General features: G+C 47.1%; 1 pseudogene; it reads right to left on the bottom strand.

The window, feature by feature from the left end:
• Window positions 1-1,821: 1,821 nt before the first annotated feature.
• LOC136528191 (protein SHORT ROOT IN SALT MEDIUM 1-like) lies at window positions 1,822-13,566 on the bottom strand (annotated as a pseudogene).
• Between the last annotated feature and the right edge of the window lie 12,581 nt (window positions 13,567-26,147).

Below are 26,147 nucleotides of genomic sequence, written 5' to 3'. Positions count from 1 at the left end.
ATTTATTTTGCTCCATTCTAGAAAACTGTATGGGTGAATGGAATCGTTCAATGGATGATGTTGTAAGGTGTGTATGAGTTTGACTGTATCATGGTCATGGACTCATGGTCGTGGTGGCTGGACAAAAACTCGAGTTCAGTAGTGGATCAATCAATGGATTATATTCTCCATCGTTAAATTTATATGTACCGTGTTTATTTCATTCTATAAGTATGCAAGTGATGTATCATGGCCGCCATGTACTGTATTTTTGTGCTTTGGCTCGCAAGTAGAACGAGTTAGCTCGAGCTTGCTAGTGAGCCGAGCCGAGCTAGTCCGCTGGCTCATTTGTATAACGAGCCAATCCGTGCCAATACGTTAATGAGTGAGCCAAGCTATAACGAGCCGAGCTGGCTCGATGTCTAGCCCTACCTGTTGATAGCCCAAATTAATCTTATATTTTAATCTTGCAGTGTTTATTATATTCCTCTTAAATTAAGTTTAGTATTTTATATATACTTCTTTATAACTACTCCATCCATTTCGATACGGAATACACAAAGTATGATTACTTCTAAAATATGTAAATAAAGCATTCTATATGGTGTCCATGCTTAAAATAGCAAAGTTTGTTAAAAATGAAACCATAATTGAAGAAAAAAAACTCCTTAATTGGGTATAATTTATGGGTACTGTCATGGGTTTGATCCCGTGGCAGTGATTAATGATCCGATCGATGGGTTGATGCATGTGACTTCAGTGATTTAGCACTCAAGGCACAAAAGATATATCCTAGTTCGAGCGTCTAAGCCTTACGTCCAGAGCCAAATTCTTCGTGTTAGAATGCTCAATCGAGTTCTTACAATAGTTGAGAGATGGTAGGAGAGCGCTAGCTAAGTGATCTATGGTTTCTCAGATGATTTGGGGTTTGATCTATTAATCGATCCCCTTAAGGGCCCGTTCGTTTTCAGCCCGAAATGGTCTGGAACTGTTCTGGGCCTGGAACCATTTCATATTTTATACTGGGCTGGAAATGTTCCTGGCCGTTCCAGGCCGGGAATGACTAACCGAACAGGCCCTAAAGGAGCCTCCGGTGGGCGAAGGGAGTACATGGAGACATCTGGTTTTAAGGTTTCCTTGCGCCCAAGGGGATTCTAAGTTTTTGTGTCCTAATCATCGGTCGATGGCGGCGCCAAGCGTCATAGCTCATTGTTGGTCGTGGCCAACAACGCTGTACCACTTCTGACATCCTCTGCCAGAACTTGGAGCTCGGGCCAAAGGAGCCGCCCGAGTGCGTCGTGGGGCCCTTTGTCACTGGGCGAGGTGGGTTTCCACATTCGACCCACCTGTGAGTGCGGGGTCTATCGATATTCCTTGATTTCCATTCCTTGCCGTTGAGTAGTCATTCACCGAGAACTGAGGGGATTGTGGGGGAAAGAATGGGTATCTCCAGCGAGGGTACGCAGTGTTCGATACAACTCCAGTCGCCTGTGCCAAGACCTTCGTCGCTTCCTTTTTAGCTCCGCCACTATCTGTGCTACACTACCCGTTCATCACATCCTTTTATCATCATGTATAAACATGTAACAGACATCAATCAGTGAAGCAACCGGTTGATTCTAGCATTCTTGTTTAATCTGTCTAAGTACATTAGACTCAACAGTTTTCAACCAGTCACATATTGCTTGGCACTCTGCTTTTGGTACAGCCAAAGAATTACCGATGACGATTTGCACGTTTAAATAAAGCAAAATACCCCCAACAGTTTCTCCAAGATGCCCCGGCCTCACATTGTATCAATGGACAATGTCTACAACATATCAAATTCAGTTTCCTTAGATAAAACGATAACACCAATAAGCATTAATACAAAGTTCGTTTTTCTTTTTCAGGTGCCCTCATTTATGAAATGTGATGTTCCTTGATGCTTACAGTAAGCCTCAGCGGCTGAGTTCATTACTTGATAATTCCAGTAAAAAAAACAAGAATCGAAATGCAGCTCCTTATAACATAATGGTACAAACAGGTAACCAGAAAAATGGTAGTGAACCAAGTTATAAGTAAAGAAAATAGTTTATCATAACTGACTTCTCGACGGTCAGCATAGTTAACTAAGGGGCTGACACGGGCCAAGCAGTGCCAGATTACAGGTCAGCTATCTTCACAAGCTTTGGATAGATTATGCGATTGTCCCTTGCAGAATTGCTCTCAGCAAGAGCAATTTGAACCAAGTCCTGCAGATGGCAAACAGCACGCCACTGTTACAGTCATTACAAATTAATCATATGTTGAGCAACAAGCAGAATCATAATAAATGCTTTGTTGAGCACCACATTGTTAGACAGTCATTACAAACTGAGGATATGTTAAGCAACAAATAGAATCATCCTAAATGCTTGTCAAGAAGAATCTATGTTTGGCAACTGTCAACAGACTTAGCTTTCAACAACCCCCTTAAACTACTGTTTGATTTACTCCCTATTTCAGTTGATCCAATTTACCCCTTAAGAAGATTTGTCTTTTTGTTTCTCCAAGTACAAGTTGAGTTCTAATTTCAAATATTGTAAGATGATAAACATCACATTCTATGCTATAGGAATGATTACGATTTTTTCATCATGTTACAATTCTGTATCACTAGTGTTAATTTACTATTGCATTTCCTAACCTATCAAAATAGTGACGAAAAGTTTGTGATGTATTTGGAACGTAAATTATAATGTCCATCACCTCACAAAATTTGAAATTAAAACTCAACTTGTACATAGATAGAGAAACCAAAATAACACATCTTCCTTAGTAAATCACTAAATCGAACTACTGAAATAGTTGGAGAAGCAGGGGGATGAGTAAATCGATCCAAACATCAGTTTAGGGGATATATCTAGACATAGGCAAAACTGGGGGGGGGGGGGGGGGGGGGGGGGGGGGGGGTTAATTTTAGACTATTTCCAATCAAATATCTCACCTTCACGTCCCTGCTTGATAAAAACTTCCCCAAGTTGTGAAGAATACATTTTAAATCGTCCACCTACAGTTGTGAAATAATGATAGTCAGTGACCACACTGATCGAAAGTGGGATTGATTTTAAAATAATAGGTCATGCTCACATAATATACCTTGAGATATCCTGCTCTATTTATGTCAAAGTACCTAAAGGCCTATAAGATGAAGACATTATTAACTGTCAGACCACAAACCAAATACACCCTTAACGTTTCCCATGCATCAGAGAAAAACAAACATTACCTGCAATAGGTCCTTGTCGACCACCTCATCTTTTGCTGGCTTAACCTCCTTACTGACAACCTTTTCTCCACCTTCCACCGAATCTCCTTTCTCTGCCACGGACTGCTTTTCCTCTATTGAAGCAGCTCTTTCATGGATATTAGCAATATTTTCTACCTCAGGCTGTGTTGTACTTTTGTTATTTCCACCATCTGCTGTCGCTACTTCTTCTGGCTTCATCTCTCTGTCGTTTGTGTTCTCATTCTGTGCCACAAGAAAATGAGGTGCCACGGATAGATTAGGCATGGTTATTGGTTAGCTCTATGGAACTAGCTTTGTGTATCTCTTGCATAAAGTTGAAACTCAAACATAAAAATAGTGGGATGATATTATATGTGAAACCACACAATATGACAATGCTACTTAGAAAAAACTAAAATGTGCGATTGGTGAAAGGCAGTCTCAAGCACAGAAGTAGGCTACTGGCCCATATGACCTTGACAGTGTAGGTGATTGCCACTATATAAGCCCAAGACTTGATTAGAACAGCATGGTTAACTTCCATATGTCAAGGAAAAGAAACTAGAGTGGAATTTTAAGAAAACACAAGGTAATAAATGACAAGTCGGTTCAAATAACGAAGAGCTGAATCAACTAGGTCAAAAAAATGCTGGAAAATAACCTGCTCTGCAATCTGTTCTTCAGCATGAGCATCATCCATGTCCTCATCATCTTCGTATATTTCTATTTCTTCAGGATCTTCCTCGCATTCAGGATCTTCCTCCTCCATATTTGCATCAGCTGCAGGTTTATCAAGAACAGCCTCTGAATGATCAGTGCTCGTATTTTCATCGCCCTCTTTTGCTGGTTCACCATGGTCAGCAATTGGATGATCGGTACCAAGTTTTATCTGACCCTCTTTTGACAGTTCAGCATGGACATTTGCTGATTGATCTGTGCTCATCTTTTCTTCACTCTCTTTTGTTATTTTAACACTGCCTCCTGGATTATCAACACTTTCAGTTATAGTCTTGGATCGTTTCTCGGAGGATTTCTTCTCTTCTTTCTTTAGATCTTCCTCTCTTTGGCGTTTACGTTGATTCCTCTTCACAACATAACGCCTGTACAGTTTCTGCGAAGGAAAAAGAACATGTGTTGAAACATATCAACATGCCAAAAGGCCCAAAACATACTGTGGATGAGCATGGTCACAATACAGCCCTTAACAGGGCGCGCGCACGTGCGGGGGGGGGGGGGGGGGGGGGGGGGGGGGGGCATGAAAAATAGTGACAAAGCAGTGTATCTTGGGTCCTGTCCTAAAAACCTTCACCATATTAGACACACCACACCCAATTCATATTGGAAGAGATATTCAATAAGTCCAAAATGTTTGCAGATTTGACACATACTGAAATAGTTTTAGGAGTCGATGTCTTGAAAAAGAGCACCTTCAGTCTCACTTGTAGTGGCAAAGCACAGAATACTTAACCCATGAACAAAGAATCAGAGAGCAGCCACTGAATTATCAAATACTAGTGAGCAGCTGATCATTCAGAAACAAAGCATAGAACCATTAGGTTTAGAAGGAATGCATGAAGAGGCTGAAGGGGACCACAGAAGTGATGAATAACCACAGTACAATTAAGTCACTGAGACAAGTCACTAGAATAATTACAAGAGGAGAGAATTATTTGAAGCTTAGCCAAAATCATTTGCAAAGCACAAAGAATGTACCTCAAGAAAAGACAGGATAACACAACCCATTCTGTGTTGAAGCATTTCACCGAATGATTCAGCAAACAAAGAAAGCTGAAAAAGGAAAACAAGAACAGATCAGTGTACATCTACATGAGCTCTCAAACAGAAGAGATTTCATTGCTGCGCCATGCTCAATTGCACCAACTAGGTAGAAGCAAAAGATATAAATAAGTGGTAGTCTCTTTTGATATACTAACAAAAAGTAATTACAGAACACAGACCTCAAATACTGACTCCTCTACATCCTTGGCAGTATAGTCTAGGAGGCCATCCAACGAAAGGGATGTTGAACGGAGCTGCAAAACAGAATTCCTTATATAAGATATCATGGACAATTCATCCGAGTATGTTTGGATAATAGGATTATATATATATAAGGTTAAGTATGTTGTATGTAGCATGTTACCCATACTTTAGATTCTTTATTCCTTTTTGACTGAAGAATGAATCCTGGATATTTTGGAGGTTCATCAGACCTCTTCTTTTCTTTTGTGTCATTGAGTGGCTTTTGCTTTGGATCCACCTTGAGGTCTCTATTCTTCTTCTCTTTATCGTCCTTTGTTTTATCCTTTCCATCCTTTTTCGTATCTTTTTGTTCCATAGCTTCCTTGTGATTGCCCTTATCCTCATTTGAACTGCGATCAGTCAATGGGTGTTCCTTTTCCTCTGGCTTCTCTTCTTTCTTCTGATTTGAGATATCTTCTCCAGATGGAATTTTTGACCCTTCTTGCAGCTTAGTCTGAGGATTTCCAACATCGGTTGAGCTCTCAACATTTTTATCTGGCTGAACTTCTGTTTCTTGCTTACTAGTTTCAGCAGGTGTAGCAGGGGCAGTCAACTGAGAACCTGAACCAGAAACTTTCCTTTTAACAATCCTTCGAATTATTTTCTTCTTTCCAGTTCTCTTTGCTTCGGGCTGTTGACTTATGCCAGCTCCCTCTTGTTCTTTTCCAGCATCCTCATTCTTTTGTTGACTCTGCCCCCCTTCTGCAGTTTTGTTTGCAGATTCTGCTACAGCATTCTTGTCCTCAGAAGAAGATTTATCAGCTGAAGGTCCAGTTGTTTTTTTTCCGAACAACTTTCACAACCTTTTTTATTATTTTCTTTTTTGTGGGCTTTTTATCCCCAGCTGCATGGTCAATAGAGGAGTCACCCGTAGTTTTTCCTTCAACATCCCCACCCATCTTCTGAACAGGTTCCTCAACTTTAACCTTACCCTCTCCATCATTATCTTGTTGTTTCATATCAGCATCACCTTTATCATTTTTCATATCACTGCAACCAAGATCACCCTCTTTTAATTGATCAGCATCTAAACTTTTACCCTTGTTCAGCTCCCCTGAAATTGTTAACAAATGTCTTCAGTTTTTCTCTAATAACAGACAGGTAAAAAAAGAATTCCGTGAGATGCAACATGGAAATCTTCCAAACCTTGCATCTGCTCTTTTGAATCACCAGGGCTCTAAAACAAGCAACAAGGATAAAAAAAAAACTTTTAGTGAGAACTCCAGAGAAAGAAAAAAAGTTATCCACCAAATCAAAAGGCCATAATAGCGCAAAGTAACCTTTTCCTTTTTAACAGTGAGCTGCTCCCTTTCTGCCTTTGATTTTTTGTACAGAATCCAGTTATTCTTCCATACATCCACTGAAGGCAGGCATTCCGACAAGTTTGGCACAAACAGAACAGTAATTTCTTTATGACTGAAGAGTCCATCTTTGCCTATTCTATTGTAATGTACCTGCATGTTTAATGATGCATTCAGTTAATATTCCATCAACATGCAGTGAGAAGTGGAGGGACTACCAGATACATACAAGTAATATACAGATGTACAATATCCCAACCAGTTGTAACCCGCAGGCTACCAATTGTACTGAAATATGGATAGTGTGCCTATGTTACAGCTGAACTTCAGCAAAACTCTCAAGAATTTGATATCAGGGATAGACAGAAGCAAAACTTCGAAAGAATATTGAATAGATCAAAAAATGCAAATTGGCTCAAATGTTAAGGCATGATTTGACTTGGCATGGCTTTGTAAGTTGATTTGACCAAAGATTTCTCGTGGTATTAGTCCCCAACTAGAAAATAATGATTATAAGTGCACAATGAAATAAAATTCGGGTGGTAGCACTTTCCTATTACTAAATCTTTATCTATACGTAATCTGATTGTTGGTCTAAACTTATACAAAGTTTAAAACTTGATATGCATCCACACCTCACAAATTTGATATACGGAGTAAAGTGTTGGTAATTGTATTGGCCAGTTTGTTGTACTAGCAATAGTTTTCTCAATCCTGAATATAATGCAGTGAGGAACATTTCATAAACATTCTTTTGGGGTAGACATTGTAATCGAACTTGCAACATTACAAAAGGCAGCAACATCATAAATAGGCTTGTTTCTCTTACTAAACAAAGGAACATACATTTCTTAAATTGAAAGAGATGGACAATAAAAAAAGGGTAGCAGTGCCGATACAGGATATTTTCCATGAAAGATAGCATCCAGTACATATAAAGTTGTACATATAAAGTTTTTTTAAAGTGCTGAGAAATATTCACAAGTACCTCAACAAAACGGTTCCAGTGGGTGCAACTAGATAGATCAACCTGAACCATTTCCTTAACGCATCTGTCCAAGTAGGATAATATCAGTACAACTGAAAGTTCGTCATCATACCCTGTTTGATAACAGCATACCTGATGGCAGTTCGAATCAAACAAGAACAGTCAACCGATGGGTCACCACCATCTATTGCTGCATTCCAAGGGCCTCCAATTGCAAAAAGAGAACGATCCTTCTTGAATACAGCAAATTTTAAGATATTGTTCAAGTGCACAACTCGTTCCTCGGTACTTCTCAGTGAAGTTATGTCAGCAAAGGCACCTTTGCTCATGCCACTCATCAATAGTACCTGCACACCATCACATTTATAAGCAGCACTGCAACAGGATAATAACTTGGAAATGATTTCTATACTTCAAAAGTCATATAACAAAATTTGGTATTCCATATGGTGGTTATCATCCGAAAGTGAGATAAGCACAAGCATATCAATGCCAAAAAAAAGAATAGTATTTTAATGCCCTTGGGTAACTTAAGGCAGCACACAAAGTTATGCACTAATCTATTTGCATGCTGTATTGTTCTCAATCTCTACAAACATGAGTAGCAATACTGCAGTTTTCTCAAAACCATAAAATACTGCTGCAGTTTTCAAATACTGTGGTCTTTCAAATACAACATCCAAACAGGCTTTTCGGTCAAAAAAAAAAAAACATCCAAACAGGCCTGAAACTATATGCCATATATTTCCTTCAGATTCACTTATACCATGTACGACAGTATAATGAGTTACTCCAGATCAGCAATTTATCTACTGACCACAAGAGCTACAACTTGAAACACATACAAAAAAAATTCCTAAATTGAAGCAATTACAAAACTGTAGATAGAGAGAGACCTTTGCATTCCAAATGGTGGCTGGAGTATTGAAGCTTGATGTTTTCTCAGTAGAGACAATTGCTCCTTCATCAGTACCATCATCTGAATCAAGGATATCATGCTCCAAACTGTTTCACAGCAATTGTGACAGTGCAAATTGTAAATTGAAAACATGAGAACTCCAAGAAGGAACACATGTATAACAGTATTTATGCATAGTAATGTGTTCCCCAAAAAAGGCATACCTCACTGGCGTATGCAGAGGAAGATTTAAGTTTTCTTTAGCCCAGTTCAAGACAATCTGTGCAACAGCAAATTATTATACAAATTAGAGTGACGGAATGTCAAAAGCCATGTTGAATATTAATCAGAAGCAAAAGGTCAATGGACAGGATGCCCAACCTTAGAAAATTCTGGAGTAATTGCAAGTCTGGGATACCGTTTTGTCAAGGACAGATAATCCCTCTCATCATCCACGAAGCGAAATGGCAAAACCTGCAAATAACATCATAGTTAGCATTAAGTTCACAGCAGGATGCAAAATGAAACAACCCCATAACTGTACATAGAAAAGTGTCTTGGTGAAACATTAAATATAAAGGGAAGAGAGAACGGAAAAAGGAAGACAATCATTCATGGCTGCTCAATCATATACTCTTGTGCAATCAAAGATTAAGGCAAGGCGCGAACGCTTTTCAAATTTCGGTGGAGTAATGACATTCAATATCACAAGAAAAAGATAGCAAAGATTCTGTACCAGGGAGAGAGAAGCCTAATAGAATGGCAAAAGGAAGAACAGATGAAGATGGAAGATGGACCAGAACCAAGGAACCTTAAGATCAGAATGCATCAAGGAGGCTAGTGAAGAACTAACAATGTCAACTGATTTCAGCAATAACACTGACAGACACAGGTTTCTATTTACCTTGCAAATATATTCTCTCTTTATTTCTTTAACAGGTGAACGATGCCTTCAGCACAACAAATGAAAATGTTAGTTTAAAAAGCTGCACGAAAGACGAAGCAGCAACCTATTTCATCCACAAAGCTGCATAAGAAACATGGAAGTCCACCTATGCACAGCATCACGTCGAGGGGAAATTCGCCGCACAGGCTTCTCAGATCTAACAGACGAAGAGCGCCGCCGATCACCAGGGCCTCTAGGTGAAGTGAGCTCCCGCCTTGGATCAGCTCCATGCTTCCTATCCTGCTCTCTCTCCTTCTCCCGGCGCTCACGAAGGCGTTCTCTTTCACGCTCTCTTTCACGTTCGCGTTCCCTTTCTCTTTCACGTTCTCTTAGTAGTCTTTCATGATCCCTTTCCCTTTCACGTTCTCTTTCTCTTTCACGGTCTCGAAAGTCCCGTAACTCGCGCTCCCGCTCCCGTTCGCGTTCCCATTCAAGCTCCTTTTCTCGTTCCATCAGTTGGTCCCTTCTACGTTCTTCATCTCTTAGATCCAGTTCACGACGATAACCGATCCGATCAACTCTACGATCATCAACCATTGAGACGCCTGGATGTACACGGGGTAAGATGCTATCTCGGTAATCAGGATCTGAAGATGGATGGAGGAGGCCTTTCCCCGAGGCATAATCACGTCCAGGAGGAAGACCTGCGCCATAACCAGTGCTTGATGAACCTTGTCCATAGAGGCTGTCAATGTTTGTCCTTGGAGCTCCTTCCAACAATGAGGCTGCTTGCTGTCTTCCATATGGAGCAGTCCCAAGAATGGACATGTTGCGATTATCAGCTTCAACTCTTCCATATACACCAATTTCCTGGGACGCTTGATGGACTGGAGCAGACCTTCCTGCAAAGTAATCGGCTTGTCTGCCAGAAATGCATACTATACTCAGTGCATGCGCTATGTTCTATTGCAGTGATAAACACGCAAATGATTGCTACTGATTTCTTCCAAGAAAATCAATGAGAAGTACCAAGACAACTAACGGAAACAAAGACTACGGCGGAAATTGTTTAGCAAACACATGGTCATTCAATTGATGCACTGTTATATCATGTGTGACAGAATTCTAACAATAATCAACAACATTCTAGATTCATTGCATATAACCTGACTGAGATAGTGTACCTCGTATCAGATCCAGGCTGCAGCTGACCTTTCAGGAGCTGCTGGTGGCGCATCGATGAACCCTAGGAAATTAACAGGATTCAATAGACAGCATGTTATTAGAAAGAACAAAACAGCATTCTGTAAGTCGGGAAACAAAAATCTACCTGCTCCAAATGATCATGAACCTGAGAAAAAACAAAAGGGTTACAACAGTGCACTGATTATTTACAATCTAGAGAAAGGCAAAAAGAAAAACAGAGAGAGAAAGAAACCTGATGACCAGTAGCTATCTGATCGGTGTATCTTCTATCCAAATCACTGAGGCCATCTCTCCTACCAAGATTGGCTGAGTGTTCACCATACATCCTTCTCTCTAGTGGATAATCAGTGCCGTATTGGTCTAGCTTCTGTGCATAACCACGCACAGCCATATAGTCATCATTTGGTCTTGCCAGGCCAGACCCCACAGGTGCAGATGAGAACTTGGATGACTCAGCGAGTGAAGTTGGACGAGTTGGCAAGCTAGGAAGACTTGAAGAAGCTGGACCTTTGCCACCAATTCCACCAACCTGTTGAAAAGAATGAGGATGTTAAGTTGAGATACTTGGCAACAAAATTGTGGGAACCACATGCAACTGCAACAGTACAAGTTAAAGGTCATGAGAAGTGAACTCTAACCATAAGAGGAAGTGACTGAAACAGCTGAAACATGTGATTGGCAGGGATTGACATGAGCAAAAGGTCGCTTGAGTGACTAAAACAGGGGCTAAACACAGCTCAAATAACAGAAGTGTACATGAATGGTTGGCACAAAGGGCGTGTTTGGTTCCTGCCTGAGCCACTGCCGCCGCAAGTGTGGCCACGCCGTGAGTGCAGTGGACAAAACGGACGCCCAACTATTGGCGAGCTGGGGCGCGCGTTTTGAACTGCAAGCTGCAGCATGCACCAAACCTGCGGCAAAGTGTGGCGGCAGCGTTTGGCTCCCGCGGTGTGCCGCATGTGCAGCACGGCGGCCTGCGTGGTTTGGAAGCCATCCAAACACGCCCAAATTCCTTCATAGGATCATAGCAGACACTACTCATGGTACGAACTTAGTATTATATGCTTTTAAATAGCCAGTTATATAGATGTAAAATGCAAAATGCAAAAAGCTTAGCAGTTTGGGAGTCTATAACTGGACGTAAAATGCTAGCTGGAGGTAATGACATAGCTTAGCATGTTTTGTACAGGGGAACGTAATAAATGGATTTTTTGTTAACCAACTTCTCTTTCTGCAAGTATTTCTTGTTACAAAAAGTGTAGGATCTGATACACATTTTTTTGCTTAAATTGTTGCACAAACTGTAATAAAATTATCGGTTAGTGGAATTGATGGACAGTTGTTTTGCATAATCCGAAAAGAAGATAACCTTTCCACCTACTCCCTCCGTCGTAATATACAAGGGGCAACTCCCCTATACACGCAGACCAAGGAATGAAGTTAATCCAAACACCACGTCAATTAATCAAAGCACTAAATGATGCGGCACCGTGTATATAGAGTAATACAGTGCAGGGGCAGGCCAAAATAGAGCTGAGCATTAAATTTTGCACGGGTACATGGGCACCAAAGGGAGTCAGAAGGACGCCGCGCCCTCTATTATGGGACTTCAAATAAAAACAGTTACACCTTATATATTGAGACAGAGGGAGTAACTTCCAAAAAAGAAAAATTCATTAAACCCTTTATTCTTGTGTTTCAATTGCAACTTTAAACGATAAGACGAGCATATATTAGGAATATAAATCGAGCTTTTATAATTCAGATTAGCAAGAAGGATAGCCAAGCACACATAGAAATTCTGCCAGCAATACTTCACAAATATTTAATTGACTAGACTGGAATCAGCAATTCTATCCCAAATGTCCATGTTAATCCATCGGATTTTCTAGTGCCAAAAACAATGCAACTTTGTAACATTTTGACCCTATGAGTACAAACAAAAGTATCAGACTGGCAGCTACTCCCTCCATTACAAATTATAAGACGTTTTGGCTTTTCTAGATACATTGCTTTTACTATGTATCTAGACACAGTGTGCATAGCAAAAAATTATGTATCTAGAAAAGCTAAAACGCTTTATAATTTGGAATTGAGGGAGTAATAAACTTCAATAGTTTCCTTGAATCAAGGTTCCTCACTGATACACGCAACACAAAAAAAAAACTCACAAAAAACAAGCTACACGACACGTGCGCCAATCATATTAATGTTTGAGGATCAACACCAACGGATAATAAATTGCGTGCTGGATTGCAGATTTCATCTAGAAAAGAACAAAGCAGTTATAGTTAACCACCTGTTGCGTGCCATACACTGATGCATAAGGCCCTCCATACTGCACAGCAGCCCCTTGTCCTGCACGCGCGCCAAACCGACCACCATCAGTGCCACCTGCCGCTGTCGGGGCTGCAAATCCAGTGCTACTAGGCTGAAATAGAGAAAACATTCCAGCCAAAGTGGCGGGAACGCAAATGATTATTCATAACGAATCTGCGCCCAGCAACAAAAGAAAGCAGCCAGATCCTTCACAGAGCCTTACGATTTGGCCGTACGGCTGCTGCCCGCCATAAGGCTGCTGCTGGCCGTAGTGATTGGGCCCTTTGGGAGGAAACATGGCGGTCGCGCCCACCTAGGGGCTCCTGCACGGGCACGAGACCCGGACGAAACAATCCACGCGCACGAACAAGCGCCTGCGAGGAAAGAAGGAAACCCTAGATGTTTTAGCACCAAAAAGAAACGAGACTACAACGAGTCCAACCCAATACAGCCACCGTATCCGCAGATTCGATCCACTGCCCGATGCATGGGCTAGGGTTTACCCGCGAGATGGAAGTGGAGGCCAGATGGCGTCGGATGGAAGTGAATCCCCCGTAGGCCACGGCTTCAGGACAGTGCCGGGCCGGCGGCCGGAACCCGGAGGCAACGGTTGGCAGCGGAAGAGCGGCGAGGGTTGGCGGCGGGCAGCGGGCGGCGGGCGGCGGGCGGCGGGCGGGTTTCGGCCAGGGGTTCGGAGAGCGCGAGATAGGGGTGTAGCCTGTTGCGCCTGTACGACCAGGATGCTCCGTTATTATTTTGCTCGACAATTCTATGCCCCTTGATGGGCTCATCATGGGCCTCGCATACTCCTATTTTACCATAGATCAACTCCATTAGTCTAAATATGCAACGCTGTGGTGGCTAAAATAACAAACTCTAGCAACTACCTACCAGACTATCTAATTTTATTGGTCCAATAAATTTCTCCTCCTCTCACTATCTACGCTCAACAAATCAGGCTACCTATTTTTCTCCCGCCCACGCGCACCTCTCTCTCCTCACCGCGCTCGCTTGCATGGGCTCCCCAGTGGCACCCGTCCCCATCGCGCACCCTCCTTGCGCGCAAGTCTACCGGTTTAGGATTATGCATGCTACTAAACACTCTCCTCAACGCGCTCACTCGCACGGGCTCCCGGGTGGCACCCGTCCCCGTCGTGCACCCTCCCCGACGCGCAAGTCTACCGGCTTAGGATTATGCATGCTACCAAACACTAGAAATGTTTCCATATATATATATGCAATCCAATTTCCAATACAAGCCAACCAAACACCACTTTCATTGTATTAGGCTAGGCTGGATTAGGTTAATCTCCAATAGACATTATGCAAGATAGATCAATACAGACAACCAATTAGACTCACAGTGTCTTCACAGTAGTTGATTTCTTTAATATCCAAGTGCTCACCAAGAAGGGTAAAGAAAAAATCAATTTGTTGCAGTAGCACTGTCAAGTAAGTTTTGCATCACTCCACCACTGTAGTCTTGTCAGTGTTTCGAATAAACACCGGCTAGTAAATTTGTAGTTGTTGCACGTTAGTCTTGGATGGTGCACTAAAGGACACAAGATTTATACTGGTTCGGGCTGAATGTCCCTACGTCCAGTCTGCTGCTGCTCGTGTGATTAGTACCGGAAAAGGTTCATAATAGAGGGTACAAACAGTCGAGAGAGGGAGAGGTCCCAGGTCTTTGATGGAATGGTCGAAAGGATGCCAAGGGCTCAGTCGCTGCTTGGCTGTATGTGTGATGTGTTGTGTATATTGAACTAATCCGTCAAAAGTCAGTCCCTCTAGTGGGGAGCCCTACCCTCCCTTTTATAGACCAACGGGGGAGCAGGGGTTATAGATAGGAGAAAAAGGAAAATGCCGAAGATATAGAAGGTCCTTTGAGGGAGCCGGGTCTTTCTTTTTCCCTGTGTCTGCCCTGCTTAACACGGCAGGCCGTGTCAGAGGTGGCATGTTCGTTGATCCTCGTAGGCCATGCCCTGGCCTTATTTAGCAAGTGGGTGCGTCTCATCCTACGCCAGCAAATGGTGCGGCGTACCGGAGAGCCGAGCTGTGACCCCTTGAGGAGTAACAGGGGAAGTGACCATATGTCCATCACTGTAGATGATGTGATTTCTATCTTGGACCGTAGTGGCTGTCGTATGCCTGTGTTAGTATCTGCGCCCGTGGACTGAAGGCGGCGCCTACTACATTTGTGGGACAAAAGTCGGTGCCTACAACACTATTCGGGCACTGTTACGTTGGAAAGGACCTAAAGCGCCCATCCCATCGTATCCTGACGGTACCTTCCTGCATGCGTGTAGGGCATGGTCCTCGATACTGCGTTTGACTCGAATGTCTAGTTGTACCCTGTGCTTGTCATCATGAAGGAGTAGGGTACAATAGTTGGGCGAGGCAGAGCCAGCCCTTAGCCGTCGGGCGAGGCGGAGGCCAGCCCTCGGGGGTCGGGCGGGACAGAGCCTACCCTCGGACGTCGGGTGAGGCGGAGCTGGCCCTTAGCCGTCAGACGAGGCGGAGGCTAGCCCTTGGGGGTCAGGCGAGGCGGAGCCCGCCCTTGGACGTCGAGCGAGATGGAGCTAGCCCTTAGTCTTTGGGTGAGTCGGAGGCCAGCCCTTGGGTGTCGAGCGGGGCAGAGCCTGCCCTTGGACGTCGAGCGAGGCGGAGCTAGCCCTTAGCCGTCGGGCGAGGCGGAACCAGTCTTCCATCATTCGGGCAAGAAGCATAGTAGTGCTCTTTGTCTGACTAGAAGCGTCAACATTCGATGGTCATTAGTCCCACCTCATTGGGTACCCCGGTATTAGGTCCCCGACAGTAGCCCCCGAGCCCCCGGGTGATTCAGATAGAATCGCTCGGAGGATATTTCGATTCGCCAGAGGGTGCGCGCGAGCGCACTCGTCGGGTGTAGCCCCTAGGCCCCCTGGATGATTCAGATAGAATCGCCTGGGGGTAACTTCGGACCCTTTGTGGGTAAGGCTATGAGATTCAGTTTTTATCAACTGGGTAGTTTTTTAGGGGAGCTGTAGTATCCCGTTCACGAGGATCTCGTCCAGGGTCAGCCCAGCTAGGGCTCGACTACGGGTCGAGGTCCTACTGATGCTCGTGTCCCTGAATCCTGGTTGCTTGCGGGCCTATCCCTTGTTGGGACGACTGTTGAGACTGTTGGGTCGGCCCTTGGACTTTTGGGCCTAGGTGGGCTAGAGAAAGGGTCCTTTGACCCATATTCCCTCGGTGGGAAAAGAGTCCCGGTCTGCCTAGGGAAGGCGAACTATCCGACGCGATTTTGGTGGAAAATGATAGGGATGGCGAGCGCGTATCCCACAACGTGACGCAGCAGTGTGTCATGGCAGGCTCAGAGATCGAGGCGGACGGTCGCCCCAGGGTTTCATACTTTGCCTTTTCGCCTTCGCATCATCAACCTCTGCCACCAATTGCCAGAGCCTCTCACATTCGCATCGCGCCCACCGTCAAGCTTGCATCCGCTGCCAAACCCGCAACCACCCCCTCCCAATTTGTGTCAATGGAGCCGTGGTGCAGGTCCAATATCACCCCTCAATGCCTAGAGGGCCTCGTTCATCGTGGCCTCCTTCACCCGCTGACTACCACCGAGGAGTGGCGGCTAGCCGGTGATGAAGACGAGCCGTCGCCGCCCGAAGGATATGTGTGTCCTTTGCTCACTTCCACAAGCGAGGATTCGCCATACCCACTCATTAGTTCCTTCGAGGGCTGTTGGATTACTACCAGGTGGAACTACAACACCTTGCCCCCAATGGGATCCAGCACATTGCGGCGTTCATCGCCTTGAGTGAGGGGTTCTTGGGGATTAGTCCCCACTTTGACCTGTGGCGGTATCTCTTCGCCGTCAATCTTCTAAAGAAGCGGGTCGGGAAGCAAGATCTGCATGCGCCGGTGGGATGCGCCGTCATCCACCTCCGCAACAACCGGGCAGAAGCGTACCCGTTAATGTGGCTGTCAACCTCCAACAAGGGGTGGCATTCGCAATGGTTCTATGTCAAGGATGACGTCGCCGCCCCCTGCTAGTTTTCTCCGAGTGCTTCATCGTGGAGGCCCCGGGGTCATGGAAGTGGGCTGTCCCGGCCAAGGAAAAGAAGCACATCAACGACCTTCTTGCTGCCATTTGAACTCTAAAGGACAGGGGCGTGAAGGGATCGGGGATCATCGGCGCCTACCATGTGAGGAGGGTGGCGCCGCTCATGGCGCGCGTGCTCCCCCTGCACCAGATGGTGCCCGGAGCGTCGCTTGAAGGGATGGTGCTTGATGACGAAGTGCTCCCTCCCTCCGAAGTGGCACAGCGCATCAAGGAGGTGATGGAGCCTTCGAAGGACATCGCTGGAGTCATCCTCGATTTTGTGTTTCCGGTGCTGGGGCATCCCCCAATGCGGCCAGAACCGGGGTTCGTCGACTTCGTAAGTTTTCTTTCTCCGTGCTCTTTTTTACTTGAATTTTCAACCCCTTAAAGCTGACCTTGGGATGGCAGGACCAGCTGAGGGCACTATTCTTCAAGGAAAGCCTGGCTCCGTTGCTGAAGGATCGAACCCTAGCGAAAGCAAACCGTATTGCGGCCGAGTGGGACAAAGGGATGAGGGAGCTCAGGAAGAAGAAGCTGCTTCGAAAGCAGCAAGCACAAGATCGAGGAGAGGAGATAGGAAGTGATGACGACAATGAAGATGACGACGACGACGAGTATGACAAGGTAGCCATCAGCATGGATTAGGGTGTCCTAGAGGGTGAAGATTCGTGGACAGGCGCCCACCCATCCATGTAGGGACCCTTCCCATTCCACATGGGGGGAAGCGAGCCCTCGAGACCGGCGGAGATAGGCCTAACCGTCGGCCCATCCTCGGGACTGATGGAAGCGGGTGAGCCTATCACTGTGCCTAGGCTGCCAGCAGAGGGGGGCGGCTCCGATGCGCTCCCCATGAGCCAACAAGGGTGGGCAGATCTGTCGCCACACCCGAGGTAATGGCAGAGAGGGACGGTTCCGCCGCCATGCCCTCAGAGACAAGGGAGGTGAGCCTCTCTATTCGAGAGTAGGGGCAGGCTCGAAGCGGCCCACCCTAATGAGGTGGAGCCGGAAGCCAGGGGTTCATCCCCCAAACATCGTCTAATAGCGCCAACGTAGTTTGCCGACTCCTTTGTTACCTCTGTTTTTCTCTATTTTTCGCGGTGACTCATGACTTTCGTTTCTTCTACAACACCGGGGGGGCTGGTCAGACGAGGCATTCCTATAGCATTGGCGCCCAAGAAAACCCTCGCCCTTCAGGCGAGGTGGGGGCCATCGTCTGACGTTGCTCCTGTTCCAAGCGGGAGTGAAGTCGGTGCCACAGCCTCGCCGGTAGGTCTAGCACCACCCGCGATGGTGCCCGCGCCCTCGATGGGTCGAGCAATCGGCGTAGCTGAGGGATCACCCTCGGAGGTTGCTGCATGACTAGTGACATAAGTGATCCTGCCTTCCGCGCTAGAGCAGGTGGAGCTATTGGCCACACCCGTTGCGTCGGCTACGGTGGTCGAGGAGCAGCCGGATGAGGTCTCACTGATGGGGGCGGAGGTGACGGTGGCTGCGATGGATGGACCACAGCCAAAAGCTATGGTGGCAACGCCCGAGGCAGCGGCACGTCCCACGTCACCAACGGCCTCCGAGGCGATGCCCGTCCTGGGTAGGACGGAGGAGGTCACTAGCGAGGGACCCTCAAACACCGCTACCGCAGTGGTCGCTGAGGAGGACGGTAGGGAATTGTCCCTATCCCTAACATCGGGGGGCAGCCACCTGCCCATGCGGGACGAGCACCCACTCTGGTGGGGGAGTCCATAGGATGCGTTGGCGGCGATCTTCACCCTCGACAATGGCGCCGAGGACATAGACAGGGAAAGCCTTGGTAACAGGATCACGGCCATGTTGGATGCTCTAAACCATGCCTCGGGCACCCTTTGAGACATCATCATTCCTGCCGGCCAGGTATTTGCTTGATCTTGCCTCTTGATTTTTCCTTTCTTCATCTATTTTTATTTTCTGATGACCTATCTTTTTTCCAGTCTCTTGCTGCTCATAGCCAAGAGAAATCCCAGTTCCTACATGAACACAAGGAAGAGTGGGACCGCCTCATCAATGAGGCACGGCTGCATAGGGACATGACTACCCAGCTCCGCCAGAGGGTGTCCAAGCTGACTCCCCTCGTGGCGGAGGCGGACGATCTTCGGCAGTGGGAAGCCAAGTCTCGCCAGCATACAGAGGATGCCGTAGGGATGCTCTAGGATCTAGTGGCAAGGGTGTGGCGTGACACGAAGGGGGCGCCAGGGTGTAGAAGCAGCGGGACGAGCTGCTCCAGCGGGATGCTGAGGCCCGCTAGCGGATTGTCGACCTCCTGGGTGAGGTGGAGAAGGAGCGGGAGCTTAGGTTGTGAGCTGAGGAGAGGTCCGCAGCCCTAGAGCAGAGGGCGAAGCTGGATGCTGAGGCGGTCGCTCGGTTACATGGGAAGCGAGACGAGCAACGCCAGACCTTAGAGAGGCTTTGCTCGGAGTGCGGTGCGATCTACGGGGAGCACGACCATGCCATGTGGGAGCATGACGAGGCACAGCAGAGGATCAACTCCCTCTAGGCCAAGCTTGATACCATGAAGGCTCAGAAGCTTGAGGCCGAGGGCGCCGTTGCCGGACTTGCCAAGGATCTCACCGAAGCGAGGAGTGTTCTTCAGACGGAGAGCGATAGGCTTGAACTCTTGAAGGTTGGCCTGAGAGTTGTTTGTGATGACCTACGGGTGGTGTAGGTAAAAGGAACCAGCTCGCTCACATCTCGTGCCATAGATATCATAGCACGGGTGCGCTAACTAGAGATAGAAGCTTTTCGCCTAGGGGTTATCCAAGCCTTCGCCATCACCCGCTTGCATTATGATGATAACATCAACCTAAGGGCAATGAGCCTAGGTTTCGCGCCTGGCTATGAGCTCTCTGAGCTGGATGAAATAGAAGCGGCAGTGACTCCTCTCGCGAAAAGCCTAGCGAGCAAAATTGAAGACATGGTTCTCCCTCGGAGGGGTAGTTAGTTAGTTGAAATAAATAGTTGTCTGCAATACGTGGACAAGTGTCGGTACTTTCATGTCCGAAAACAGATTCGTGACTTTGTTTCGCAATTTTGTTTTGTTTGTTTGATCTTACCTTTTTGCCCTTTTTGTGATGAAAAAAGATTTATGCGATCCGACCCTTCCGCTCGTTAAGACTGTAGGGCCCGAGATGTTTAGGGGAAATTTTGATTATGCTGGTGAGCAAAATTACCGTAGCCGTCTGATCATGGGCTTTTTGCGGTCTTACCTATCTGTTCCCCTAAACCTTGCCGCTAGTCTCGATGTGAGGAAAAGGTCTGATGTAATGACTATTTTGAAAAAAGAAAGGAGGTACTCGTACCTTTGTCAGCCCCCAAGTGACATCCGACCCCTTGCAGTCGCTGGGGCCAGATGTTACTAGAGACCGGAGCGAGGGTCGCAAACTTAGTCTTGCATTCGTACGTACCCCTTACTTAGGATTTTGGCGATCGCTGCGTAACCACGCGTTTGGTCTTATTGCTGGCCTGGCCTTCCCCAAGTCCCACGCATGGTGGGGATTCGGTCAAGGGCTGGCTTGTTTTGTGACTATTGCCCCATCTGTGGTTTCCGTAACTAGAGGGGTTAAGGCGACATTACTTGCCTTGATGGCTCGAGTGACGTGCTTTATGAGCTCACTAATGGGGATGTTCGGACGGAATCCAATCTCGTTTGCTTTGCGACAGGGTCAGCAAAGCCCTCGGGTGGTGTTTCGTTGCTCCTTGACCCGCCTTCCAACAGATTCCCCCTCAATGGGGATTCTATGGGCTCGGCTAGAGGCTGGATTGAACTAGAAGGTTTAGATGACCCTTCCTGCCTTAATACGGGTTGGCCAAAGGCCGCTGAGGCTCATCTGCATTTTTCTCCCCTAGCTCTTATTGGATGCGAGGCGGCCTTAGACCCTTCGTGGGTCAGCCTTCGAACCTTGGTCTCTCGATCATGGACCGAGCGACTCGAGCCCCCGAGCCCGTTAGGGTCTATTAGGGGTTGGCCATGTTTTATGTGTTACCCGTCCTCAATTTCCACAACTGGAGGGGCTGAGTTGATGACTTGCCTCAATGGCTCGAGTGTCATGCTCAATGAGCTCGCTAACGGGTACGTTCGTGTGAAATCTGGCTCCATCATTAACTGACGAAGTCTGTAGAGCCCTCATGTGGCATTTCACTTCTTAACCGCCTCCTGGTAGATGCTTGAGCCATTCGATAGGATCAGGTGGCCCATTGGCCTCTCTTTGATGGAGATTCTGTGGGTTTAGCTTGGGGTTATAATCGAACAAGAAAGGTCGAGATGTCCCTGTCCGCTTCTGAGCAGGGTCGGGCAAGGTCGCTGGGGCTCATCTTGGTTTTTCTCCCCTAGCTTTGTTTGACGCGAGATGGCCTCAAGCCCTTTGTGTGCCGGCCTTTGAACCTCGGTTAGTCGCCGCTCATATTGAATGAGACGGCTCCCGCTTTGTGGCGTGACACAAAGCGTTGGGATGCAGCGATTTGCATATGCAACGTTTGGATGTATGGATTCAATGTATAATTTAATTGAAACGAAAGCAGGGGGTCGGTAATGTTACCTTGGTGGCATGAGCGATAGGAAGCTCTTACCAAATATGTCAGTGCAGGGTTCGGGTCTGACGTTTGCGATGAGGTCGGTGTAACCTGCATAAGCATTGCCATTTTTTGTTTCTATCTCTCGGTGGCGATCCGAGCCATTCGATTGATTTAGGCGACCTGACAGCTTCTCCTCAAAGGAGATTCTATAGGAGGACCCCTCCTTACCCTTCTTGAGAAGGTAGGAGGTAAAGCTCGTGGTGCGGGGAACTATGAATTCGATTATGCTGGTGAAAAAAACACCGTAGCCGTCAGGGCGTAGGGTCTAGCGGTTTGTCCAGTTGTATTCAAAGTTTTATACCCACATGTCGTGCTTCTAGTTTTAAACATAAGGAGGGGTCGGGCAAGGAGGATGTCTAAAATAGGTAGACACTCTTGGCAGCCCCGAGCGATGTCCATGCCCCTATCATTGCTGGGGTCAGAAACTCGGTAATAAAATTAACGCGTAAAGTAAGAAAACAGAGGTGCTTATCTTTCTACGGCCGTTCATTCGTCATTTTGCCTGGGCCGTTCGATCGACCTAGGAGGCCCATTGGGCCCCCTAGATGGGGGTTTCATCGTCGGGTCATTCCATGGTCCTACCTGGGGAAGCAAAGAGTCGCCTGCATACGGGTGTGCCCTAGTTCTCATGCCCGGGCACATTAGTGGTGGGCCACTCCCAGGCAACATCCTATTTTACTAGGCGACATCTCATCGACTAGAGCGCATCTCGTCAGTTCTGGCGTGTCCCCTCAGGTTCCCGTTGGCATTGATTTCCCATCTGCATTGAATAAGGAAAGGAAGAGAGTTTTTTGTCCCAGCCTTTCGCCTTTCCTCAGTTGTTGCACCTCTTCCTTAAATAGGGAGGGGGAGGGGAGTTCTCATCCCATTCTCTTGCCTGTTCTTGGGCCGCTACCTTCTTCTCCTTATTTTCCACCGAATGCATTCCTACGTCGCGGCGGGTCCTAAGTGAGAGAGGGTAATGCTAAGGAGAGAAAAACTCATAGATCCGCTCGTGAATCCGGAGCGCGATGTTGAGTTGGAGGTCATCCAACATAGATGAGGTGGTTCAGGCCGCCTTTGCTGAGAAGGGGCCACTACCGCCGAAGGAGGAGGGGCACTGGAGGGTGCCGAGCATCATCGGCCTTGCCGTCGTTTGTTGTGGCCTTTCCTCGGTGGAAGACGCCCCTTGCCCAGGCATCATTGTCAAGGTTGCGGCTGATGACGATGGCGTAGTTCCTAGATGATCCGACGGAGGTGTCGTTGTTGGGGTTGCAGCTGATGACAATGGCGTAGTCCCTGGACGACCCAATGGAGGTGCCGTTGTCAGGGTTGCGGCTAATGACGATGGCGTAGTCCCTGGACGCCCTGGGGAGGGCACCATAGTCACTGACGTGGTGCTCGACATTATAGATGACGGTGCCCTTGAGGATCCCACAGAGGGGTAGGGCGTCGCCAATGGAGAACGTGGCGTGGCGACCGTAGCGGTGCTCATAGTCGGGCTGGTCAGAAACTATAATTGAATAAGTTTGTGGGGGAGCCCCTAAGTGAACAGTCTTTTGTATTTATGAATACTTTAGTCCTTTTCATGATGGGATCACTTTGTAAGCGGTGAATTTGTGCAAGAATGAACAAATTTTCATCTTTTATTATGGCAAACAGTTTTTTAGATTCCTCTTTTTTCTGTAGAAGAGGTTTCGGTGCCTTTCGACCCTTCTGATGGTTTAGGTTGCAAAAACTAGGAGTGCAGGTGAATCAATTCTGATCACGTTGATGAGCAAGGAGGTCATAGCCACTAGGGCGTGGGTTTCCCATAGTCCTACCAGTTGTACTCAGAATTTGTTCCTGAAATCTTAGTCCTTAGGACTTGTTATGAGAAGAATGGAAAACTTAGAGAACGTTTATAGAGGTAACACACAAGAAGTGTTTGTAATATAAACATACTTATATTGCTTATATCAGCCCTCGAGTGAGGTCCGACCCCTCGTAGTTTGCAGGGGTCGGATGTCACTAAAGATCGGGGATTTCTAAAGACAAAAACTGGTAAGGGAAAGTATGCGTTTATTAAGGGAAAAAATGACATAGCTGCTCAATGTTCCAGGTGTTGGTGAAGACCTCGTCATCGATGGTTTTCAACTTATTGGCGCCTAGCCAGAGTACTTCTGCGATGACGTACGGCCCCTCCCAAGGTGGGGAGAGCATGTGGCGGTCTTTGTTGCTCTGCACGAGGCGGACAACTAGGTCCCCAACATTGAAGGCTCGGTCCCGCACCCATCGGCTATGGTACCAACGCAGCACCACTGGTATTTGTCTGAATGGAGGAGGGCGATGTCGCGGGCTTTGTCCAGTTGGACCATGGTGTCTTCGTGGGATGCTCTAGCTCCTTGTTTGTCATATGCTCTGATTCTTGGCGCTCTATAGTCGAGGTCCGTCGGGAGGACGACCTTGGAACCATAGACCTTGAAGAAAGGCGTGTAGCTAGTGGCCCGGCAGGGAGTTGTCCTTAGGCTCCAAAGCATCGTAGGGAGCTCAGTGACCCAACATGCGCTGAACTTGTTCAACTAGTTGAAGATCCTAGGCTTGAGGCCTTGTAGGAGCATGCCGTTTGCGCGCTTAACCTGCCCATTCATTCGGGGGTGCGCGATGGCATCCAATCGACTCGGATGTGTTGTTCATCGCAAAATCGAATGAATTTCTTGTCAGTGAACTGCGTGCCATTATCTGTGATGATGGAGTTTGGTACTCTGAAGCGATGGATGATGTTGAGGAAGAACAACACATCTTGCTCGGATTTGATCGCGGAGATCGGCTGAGCTTCGATCCATTTTGTGAACTTGTCTATGGTGATAAGCAAGTAGGTGTAGCCCCCGGGTGCCTTTTTGAGAGGCCCAACTAGATCGAGCCCCCAGACTACGAAGGGCCACGTGATGGGGATCATCTGGAGTGCCTGGGCCAGGAGGTGAGTTTGCCAAGCATAGTACTGTCACCCTTTGTAGGTGTGTATGATTTGCTCGGCGTCAGCTACTATAGTGGGTCAGTAGAAGCCTGTAACGTCCCGCCTCTCCGAGGCCAGGCCCGCTTATATCTGACAGCTTTTCTAGGACATAGACTGCCCTCATAGACCAACACAGGTCTTTTCTACGCACTTTGTCCTCACTCGTGCGCACCCGGGAAGAACTTCCCGGTCGGTCACCCATCGCTCCAGGCCAAGCACGCTTAACCTCGGAGTTATTTGTAGATGGGCTTCCGGAAAAGAAGTTGCAACTTATTGGTATGAGTATCCTATTAATCCTGTTAAGCCCTGGGCCAGGATGTTACAAAGCCTTGTCGGAATGCGTTCCCCACCAAGGTTCTAGGCATGACATGGTGACCGCAGACCCCACCATGGATATTGCTTAGCAGAAGCTTCCCCTGTTCGACGGGAATACAGAGCTATAGGATCCTGGTGTGGCTCCTTTTGTAGAGTTCACTCTCTACAAGAATGAAGGATTTGGCGCGATGTGCGAGCCGTCGAGCCTCCATCTTGTCCATTGGCAACGTGCCATGAAGGAGGTAGTCAAGGTAGAATGTTCTCTAGTCGTCCAGAGGGTCGGGATCTGTTGTTGGATCCTCTTCAAGCTCCATGACATCAGGGCTGGGCGAAGTGGTCGGTTGGTCAGCCCTTAGGGCTAGATCAGATGGGCCATTGTCGGCCCATTCTAACCCTTCATAGCACACCAAGGGTTTGTGCTGGTCGCTAGCGAAGACACCCATTGGCACCAGCTCTCGACTGAACACCGCCTTCGCAAGTGTGTTGGCCGCCTCGTTGAGGTGCCTTGGGATGTGATTGAGTTCGAGGCTGCCGAACTTATCCTCTAGCCGTCGAACTTCTTGGTAGTACGCAGCCATCTTGGTGTCGTGGTAGCTTAACTCCTTCATGACTTGGTTAACGACCAGCTAAGAGTCACCCCGAATGTCAAGGTGTTGGATGCCCAACTCGACGGCGATGCGTAGGCCATTGATGAGTGCTTCGTATTCGGCCACATTATTTGATGAGGGGAAATGGAGCCGAACCATGTACCTCATGCGGACCCTGAGGGGTGATACGAAGACCAACCCTGCACCGACTCCCTTTCTCATCAGCGATCCATCGAAGTACATTGTCTAGTACTCTTGATCGACGACCGCCGGTGGTGTTTGGACCTTGGTCCATTCGGCGATGAAGTCAGCTAACACCTAGGATTTGATCACCATTCGGGAGGCATATGTGATGCCTTGATCCATTAGCTCGAGTGCTCACTTTGCAGTTCTTCCTATGGCGTCCTGACTCTAGACGACCTCACCGAGGGGGAACGACGTCACAACCATTACGGGATGTGACTTGAAGTAGTGGCGTAACTTCCTCTTGGTGATGAGGACGGTGTAAAGGAGCTTCTGGATTTGGGAGTAGCAGGTTTTGGAGTCAGATAGTACTTCGCTGATGAAGTACATAGGGCGCTAGACTTTGAGGGCGTGTCCTTCTTCCTCCTGTTCTACTACCAGGGTGGCGCTGACCACTTGCGTGGTGGCCGCTATGTATAGCAGGAGGGATTCTCCGTCGCTTGGAGGAACTAGGATCGGGGGCTTTGTCAGAAGTAGTTTGACCATG

Source organism: Miscanthus floridulus, chromosome 19, assembly GCF_019320115.1.
Source record: "Miscanthus floridulus cultivar M001 chromosome 19, ASM1932011v1, whole genome shotgun sequence".
In the NCBI taxonomy this organism is placed as follows: Eukaryota; Viridiplantae; Streptophyta; class Magnoliopsida; order Poales; family Poaceae; genus Miscanthus; species Miscanthus floridulus.
The sequence above is the reverse complement of the archived record's forward strand: the minus strand, read 5'-3'. Positions and strand labels throughout refer to the sequence as shown.